This window comes from Papaver somniferum, chromosome 1 (assembly GCF_003573695.1).
Source record: "Papaver somniferum cultivar HN1 chromosome 1, ASM357369v1, whole genome shotgun sequence".
Taxonomy (NCBI): Eukaryota; Viridiplantae; Streptophyta; class Magnoliopsida; order Ranunculales; family Papaveraceae; genus Papaver; species Papaver somniferum.
The window spans coordinates 210,119,394-210,127,347 of NC_039358.1; the positions used below are offsets into that span (position 1 = coordinate 210,119,394).

Genomic DNA, 7,954 nt, shown 5'->3' on the forward strand with positions numbered 1-7,954 from the left:
TCATAAGACTAAGGCGCAAGGATATTTTTGGCCACACATGCACAATGATGCAAAGAATATCTCCATGAGATGTGAAGCATGTCAGAGGTTTGGTAAACGGATACACGCACCAGTTACGAGTTTAAACTGTATGCTGAGTGTATGGTCGTTCGCCATGTGGGGCATAGATATTGTATGACCATTTGATTGTAGCCACGGATTATTTCACGAAGTGGGTCGAAGCTAAGCCATTGCAGCATACACGAGATGACGATGTATATGATTTTATTCTCGAGCACATCATATGCAGATTCGGGATCCCTGTACAAATCGTCTCTGATAATGGGAAACAGTTTGAGGGAGAAAATGTGAAAATGTTGTCCAATGCATTCAAGATACAATCAGGAAAGTCATGACTCCACTATATGCACAAAGTCATGGACAAGACGAGGCGACGAACAAGACAAAAGCAACAACACTAAAGAAGAAGATGGAAGGCCATTACAAAAGATGGTGCGAGAAAGTCCCAAACGTGTTGTGGTCGTATAGAACGACAAGACGAGATGCAATGGGGGTGTCACACTTCTGTTTGGCATATGAAGTAGATGCAGTGCTACCCACTGAGATCATTATACCCATAACCAAGCAAGAGGCATGGAGAAAGGGCTTAAACTCATATATGATTCTTGCGAAGTTTGATGATTTGGAGGAAAATAGAGAAACTGCACTACAGCAGATGGAGAATTATCAACAAAGATTATCTTGTGAGTACAATAAAAGAGTAAAAGAAATGGCCAGGAGGAAAATTGGAACCCACTTGGGAAGGTCCGTATATTGTGAAGAGAATCGTGGGTAATTCTGCCTATGAGCTCGCGGATTTCCAAGGAAAAGACACATATAGTGAAGGAAATATAATATATGGTGAAGTTGAAAGGAAAAACCGAAGACTGGATCACCTATGAAATCCGGTTTACATCAAAAAGTATAATCCAGAGTGATGTATTGTACTAGCGAATAAAAAGAAACAATAATAATAAAAAAAAGATATGTACTCATCAGCAGAAAAAATATATAATGAAATATCTTTTTCATATTCACGAAGAGAAATATTCGGTAAAAATAAGACCTTATCTATAGGCAAGTAAGACCTCTCATTAGGAGGCTGATAAGACACACGAAATAAAACAGTTTCTATGGAAACTCCAAAACCTTCGCCTATGAAGGTTGGGAATCCATGGCGTGCAACCTAGTTCGCACGAAAGTGCAAGAGGCAATAATAATATATAACACACGTCATGAACAACTCTCAGAGAGATAAATAGGGGAGATGATAAGACCTATCCGCTGAGGGTCCCTTTTATGATGGCCTTCGGTAAGGGGTGTCGAAACATAGCCAGTGGAGATAGTAGATGGCCTGGCATGGTTCTGCACTCGGTCCGAAAGAAACCCCACCTAGGGTGTGACTTCGTAACCATGAGCCATATCGGCGAAGGGATAAGAAGCCACGAAAACAACTGATACCATCCTTAAAAGGGGTACTCAGGGGGAATATAAAGGGACGGCATCCTCCAAATAGGGAGCTGGGTGACAAAAAAAAAGACGACAATATTATGGGGCTATTATTCATGGGAATAATTAGGCATGTCATATTTTCGCGTAGTAAGACCTCGACACGTGTGCTAAGGCGAGGTTGATGGATCTTTATTTCGCAAGAATAAAGAGCGCCTGACACTTCGTCGAAAGAATTCCCTGAAAAACGGGGTGAGGCACACTAAGACCTTAACTAGGAGGCAAAATAAGACCTCGTATAGCTGACATGGTAAGACAGGGGAATGGTAATACCTGACATGGATGGTAAGACCAAAATCTAATACAAGTAGAAGACAATACCTCTTCAGCACTTCAGAACCCTAAAAAAAGAAAACTAGAGGCAAAATAATATGAACACAAGAGGCAAATTATGAACCAAAAGCAAAAGGAAAAAGGCACCATTTTATACAATACATTATTACTATGAAGAGAAATTAATATTGCAGGAAATGACGAATTACAGAAAACAAATATCACATGTAACGGAAGAATACAACGAAGTATGGGTAAACTCTAGAACTACACAAAGGGGTAAGAAGGGCGATATCAGACTCATAAGCAAGAGGCAAGACTGTCAATCTAAATATTGCAAGAAAGTATTAAGGTAATCCGCGAAGAAACACATGTATGCTTCGGAACTCCAAAAAAGAATAAGAGCCAAGTATATACTTTTATAATTTTTATTCTTTTGAGTACTTCCTTCGCATAAACTATCATTCTTCGAAAGCAAAAACACAGGCAAGTATATACTATATGTGTATGATCAATTCACATGTTAGAGGCAAGTATATACTACTAAATGTGTATGATAAATTCACATGTTAGAGAAAAGAAAATATTAAGGATAAGCTTAATATTTTTTCTTTCAAACGAAGTTAATATTTTTGCATACAAAACGAAGTAACTTTTCAAATAAAATATATTCTAATCATGCTAGCTGAAACTAATCATATACAATGAGAATTTTGAGACTGATAGAAGCAAAAGGATGATATATTGAAGCAAAAACCAAAAGTACTATGCCCCCAAGCTTGGGCGCGCCCAGTTTAAGAAAATGTTAGAAGAGACGAAATGTCAAAAGTAAAGAACCAACAAGGATAAGGAAATCAAAATTGAAGAGGAAGTTGCTGGATAGGAACAACTTTTATGGCTTCCTCCTCAGCATTACAACCACTAGCACCAATGGTTTCAGCTTCAACATTGCCAGTGTCACAAGATTGATCAGGAAGATTCGTCGAAAAAGAAGGAATGTCATCAACCTTAGTAATCAAAGGAGCTTTACCCTTGGGATTCTTAGTCCCAATATCTTCGTGAGTATCGGTATCTTCGTCATCATTATCCTCATCATAAGGAGACCTCTTGTCATCGGCAGGTTTATCATCAGAAAATACTTCGAGATCCAGAGCCACATGAGGAATACCACGAGATTCACAAAATTCGTTGAAGAGATGGACCTTGGCATCTTGAGCATTTGTGCGAGTCATCTTCGCGACCTTAGCAGCATCCTTCTCCATGGTAGAAAAGTCCTCGTTCAGATACTTAATTTCCTCTTTGAGATCGGAAACCTCTTTGATGAGCTCATCTTTCTGACGAGATAGATGGAGAACCTGGTTCTTGAAACTTTGCTCAGACTCTGTGAGGATAAGAGAAAAGGGATGAGAACTCAGGAGAGTAAGGCATAATACAGAATAAAACCATTTACAACACCTAAAACTACCTTCCTTCTGACAAAAAACAGAGCCAAAAGTCTTTTGGATGTCAGCTTTAAGGTGGTCGAGTCTAGAAATATCGAATCTCGCAGCTTCGATTTGGATGCAAAGTTCATGATACGAATTATCCCATCCTTTAACGTGACGAGTTTCAGATTTATCTTCGTCAGGAGGGTTAATGACAAGCTCTTACTCTTCATAGGCTCAACAAATTTCTTCTTCGTAGACGAAACAGTATCCTTCTTCTTGCCCTGAAGCCTCTCTAAGAGAGATAAGAGAGAAGTCATTTCGTTCTTCAAATTATCATTCTCAGACTTCAAATCAATAAATTCATTGTGAGACTTGCGAAGTTCAGCTTCGGATGTAGCTGCATATTTTCTTACTACTACACCCAAGTAACATTAAAGGCTAAAAACTACTTAAACATACAAGATTCAACATGAACAATATGTAAATATCATAAATGTAAAGATTGACACAAGCATATAACGTGGTTCGACCATGAAGACCTACGTCCACGGAGAAGAAGATGTTTTCTTATTGATTATAAGGTCTTACCCTTGAAAGTGTTACAAATCTCTTCTAGATTTCTCACTTTCTCTCTATCTAAATTTCTCTCAGGAATTCTCTGTAGAAAGACCATCTAAGATTACATAAATTGTCCATCTCCTGGTACATGGACTAGTATTTATAGACAGAATAAACTCGTGGTCGCTTGATCGTCCAAGTTGGGTGAGCTGTCTTCCACCGTCCTCGCTCCCTCGGACTCGTTCTATGCCGTCCCTCGCGATGGAATACTTGGTCCTCCCTCCGAGTTGTCTCGCTCTCCCTTGGATCGTGCTTCCCTTTTGTGGAGAACCTCGTGCTCCATCGCCTCTGGGTCGTAGTATAGATCGTCCGAGTCTTCTGTCACGATACCCAACTACCCAAGTCCTGTTCTTATCCTTCATTAAATGCGGTCTTGCTTTTTAGACTTGACCGTCTGAGCAGATTAGACCTTTATACACACGCGTCATTCATGTGGCGTTTGTGTAGTTGCCTCGACTGAGACAAATCCTTCTCTCAACTAATGATTTGGTGCTCCAACCTCATCATATCATCATATATTCATCCCTTGGGATGTTGATACGTGGACGTCGGGTATTTTACCCACACATTTTGCTCCTTTTCTTTGCAACTTGCCGAGGGCATGATGGGAAGAAAACTATGTAACCGTTGCAACTTTTCCTCCACGTCCCAAGTTTACGCCACGTCTGCATCTTTAATTCTCTTTTACCCGTTGGACTTGAGGCGTCGATTGGTGGTCCTTTGGTTTCTTATAAAACCTGTTGGGAGGAGAGAATGTCGCCTTTAATATCTCTTTTCAGAGTTCAGAACTTTTTCATTCTTTCTCTCCTTTGTCTCTTACTGTTTCTTCTTAACTTCTTGTCTCCTATAAAGAGATTTATAATGTCTGGGAGGAACTCCTCATCTCGCTCTTCAAGACGGTATGGTCCCTTCTCTTTATTTTTCCTTTTGTTTTCTCCGATGATTATCATCGATCTCTTTTTGTCTGTAATCATTCGGTTTTGTTAGTATCAATGATTCTTGTCATTGCTCCCTTCCCTTTTTGGGTTATGTGGTTATTACAGTCATTTTGACTGGTAACTTCCATTTTTTGCTCCGAATGTGAAGCTTTGCATCCATTGTTTCCGGCTGTTCTCGCGCGGTGTGTGTTTGTTTTAATCTGGTTTTTCTTTGCCATGTTAACCACTGTTCTCACTTCTTTTCTTCTGTTTGCTTTTTTATCAGTCCTGGAAAAGCTCCGATGAGAACTCCCAGTTCTGACATTTCTCCTGCCTGTCTGATGAGGCGTTTTTGGAATCGGAGAGGGTCAGGCATCGTCTCCAAAGGTTTGAAATCTCTTTTTCCACTCCTGAGGAAAAGTTTGGTGTTCTTTCCAAGGATCTCTTCGAGAGGAACCCCTGTGGTCCTAACGAGATCATAGTTTCAGTGGGTCAGCTTGACGCCGGCCATCGTCTTCCCTTGTACTGTCCGTTGAATCCCTTCCAGTACGAGGTATTGTGTAAGCTTGATCCCCAACGAGCCATTTATCAGTCCAATGGTAATTTCTATCGGATCTCCCGAGAGTGTACTCTCCGAAGTCAAGGCAAGGTTACTCACACTACACCATTTTAAGGATATGGCAACCCAGAGTAGCAACAACGCTAGTGCCGTTGCGAAATTTCCGTTGCTAATTTCCATTGCTATATTTTCGCAACGGCGTATGCCTGTTGCTAATTTAGCAACAACAGAGTTTTGGTTGCAAATAGAAACGACGAGGTGTTCATGCATGCGAAGCATGCGTGTGGTCAGAAACACTTTGACGTTTTTTTTTCGCCCAAGTCAAAGTTTGGTCAGTCTTCTTATTTATTTTTCCACCCCTTCAGCCTTATCTACCTATACTTAGAATGTTCACAGCCATTCAGCCATTTTCATTTTTCCTCACTCTCATTTTTTCTTTTCTGCTCCCGCATGATATTTTTTCCCCTTGAAGATTCAGTTGCAGCTCGATCTTAAGTGTTAATCTTAGAGGTTTGGTTGCTCGTGTTCGATCTGGTAAGTGTTTATCATTATTAGTTTTTCGATTTCAGTTCATGGATTCTAGGGTTTCACTATTTTAGGGCATTTGATTTCAGGTTTCATCTGTGAATCTGCTTTTTTTTTCATTTTAGTTTACTGATTTTAGGGTTCATCTCTGAATCTTTTTTCGATTTTAAAGATTTTGATTTTAGTTTTTCAATATCAGTTTCTCGATTTTAGGTTTCATCCGTGAATATGTTGTTTCCGATTTTAGTTTTTTGATTTCTTCTTCTCTTTCGATTTAAATGGTTTTATTTGTGAATCTAACAAGGTTTTATATTTTTCATTTTAGGGTTTGTCAAGGTTGAAGAGCTGGACTACTTTGAAGAAAGAACTCTGAAGAACTAAAGAACATAGAAGGTATAAGTTTAACTTATTGTTTTATGTTAAGTTGTTTTAGGGGTTTTGATCAATTTTCAGTTTTGGGTTTAATTTCTATTTTAGGGTTTCAGAATATGAACTGATTTAATGGTTTGTTGTTGTTATATGATTACAGTTTGCTCATCAGAGTTTGGACATAGAAGAACTGGTCAGAGTTGAATTTGGAAGAACTAAGAAGGTATATGTTTCTATGAACTAGTAGTGAAGTTGTTTTGATTGTACTTTAATATTGTTTTTGTGAAGTTGTTTTGATTTTGGATGATAATAGCATGTCTGAGATTTGGATGTTTACTGAACCTGATAAATAGTCCTAGTGGTGATTTTGAAAATCTACTTGTTGCTCATTCTCTCTTCGCTGAGAGGATGTTTCTGTCGTTAACCTAAGGGCTACGCCAACCCAACCACTAGGACTAGTTTTTTTAAATAATCAACTTAGGAAGTTTTGATAGTTTGTATGAACTGAGTTCCTTAGGAATTTTTTTAAGTAATTTGTATGATCTTGTAAAGTACTTTGTTTGATCTTGTAAAGTTTATTTTGAGAGTAATATATCATCTGATGAGAACAAGAAATGGATGAAGTGGATATGTCAAAATAGAATTGGTTAGCAGTTTATCGTGATTCAGTTAATAGCTACAGGTTAGACTTCAAGTGGGATGGAAACTGGCGGAGTTTATACACTTGAATTCTAACGTGTATCTTTAAAGTTCTGAGTGAAAAGAAATCACGATAACTTCATGACTTAGATCTATTGTTTAGTTGTATTCATTTCATTGATCAAAAATGTTGCTGGTTTTGATTTGATGTTGAGTACATATACGGTCTGAATTAAAAAAATCTAGGCTATCTGTTTGGATTTGCTTAGGATTTTTTAAATTAGTTGAATCATTGCTGGTAAATCTGTCAACCAAAACCCACTACTTTAATAAGCTTAGTTTTTGTGTTTAGCTTGTGAAATTAGTGTAAACTTAAAAATTGGGATAGGTTTGATTTTCCTATTTGACGTCAGAGGTTTGCAATTAGTGTAGAATTGGGTTTTAGTTACTGATTGCTTTGGTGTGATTAAATGTAGTTGGAGATTTGCATGGTGATATGGCACAAACTACATGTACCAGTGGAGAGACAGTAACTAATGGTCCTTGCTTGTATTATGTCTGTTTGTTGCTTGGTTAATTTACTGAGAGACAAGAAATATGATTCTTATTTATTGAATGATTACAAGTAGGATATGTGTTCTGCATAATGCGTGTAGGTATTGGTTCAACTAGGAGATATACTTGACTGGAACCGATTGTACTCCGGACAGACCAGTGACATAGATGATTATCAAGCATGCCAGGCAAGTAACTTTGGTTTTTGCTGTTACATATATCCTTTATCTTCCTAAACTTAATGTACTATCTTAAATCAGATATACGCGATTCTGCAAGAGACGTTGCAAGCATTAGGTGGTAAAGAAAACCTGATATTTCCTTATTCTTGCTTATGGAACTTTTGGTAGGATGAGCTCAAATATAACATTCTATATGCTAATTGGCGAAAGTATGTTTTTTCTCTTGAACTGCAGTAAATACGGTTGTTGTATATGGCGTGTGGATGTTGCAATGTCCAGCGGAGTCCTTAATTCAAGACCAGAGGTAAAGTATTTGTTTCTGTACCCTTTCATATGTAACAT

General features: G+C 38.2%; 1 long non-coding RNA gene across 1 annotated transcript; it reads left to right on the top strand.

The window, feature by feature from the left end:
* The first annotated feature begins 5,821 nt into the window (after positions 1 to 5,821).
* Positions 5,822 to 7,733, top strand: LOC113336141. The gene is made up of 4 exons (XR_003353630.1): positions 5,822 to 5,876; positions 6,193 to 6,260; positions 6,397 to 6,459; positions 7,691 to 7,733. It is a non-coding gene; the product is annotated as an uncharacterized LOC113336141 (long non-coding RNA).
* Positions 7,734 to 7,954: the final 221 nt, after the last annotated feature.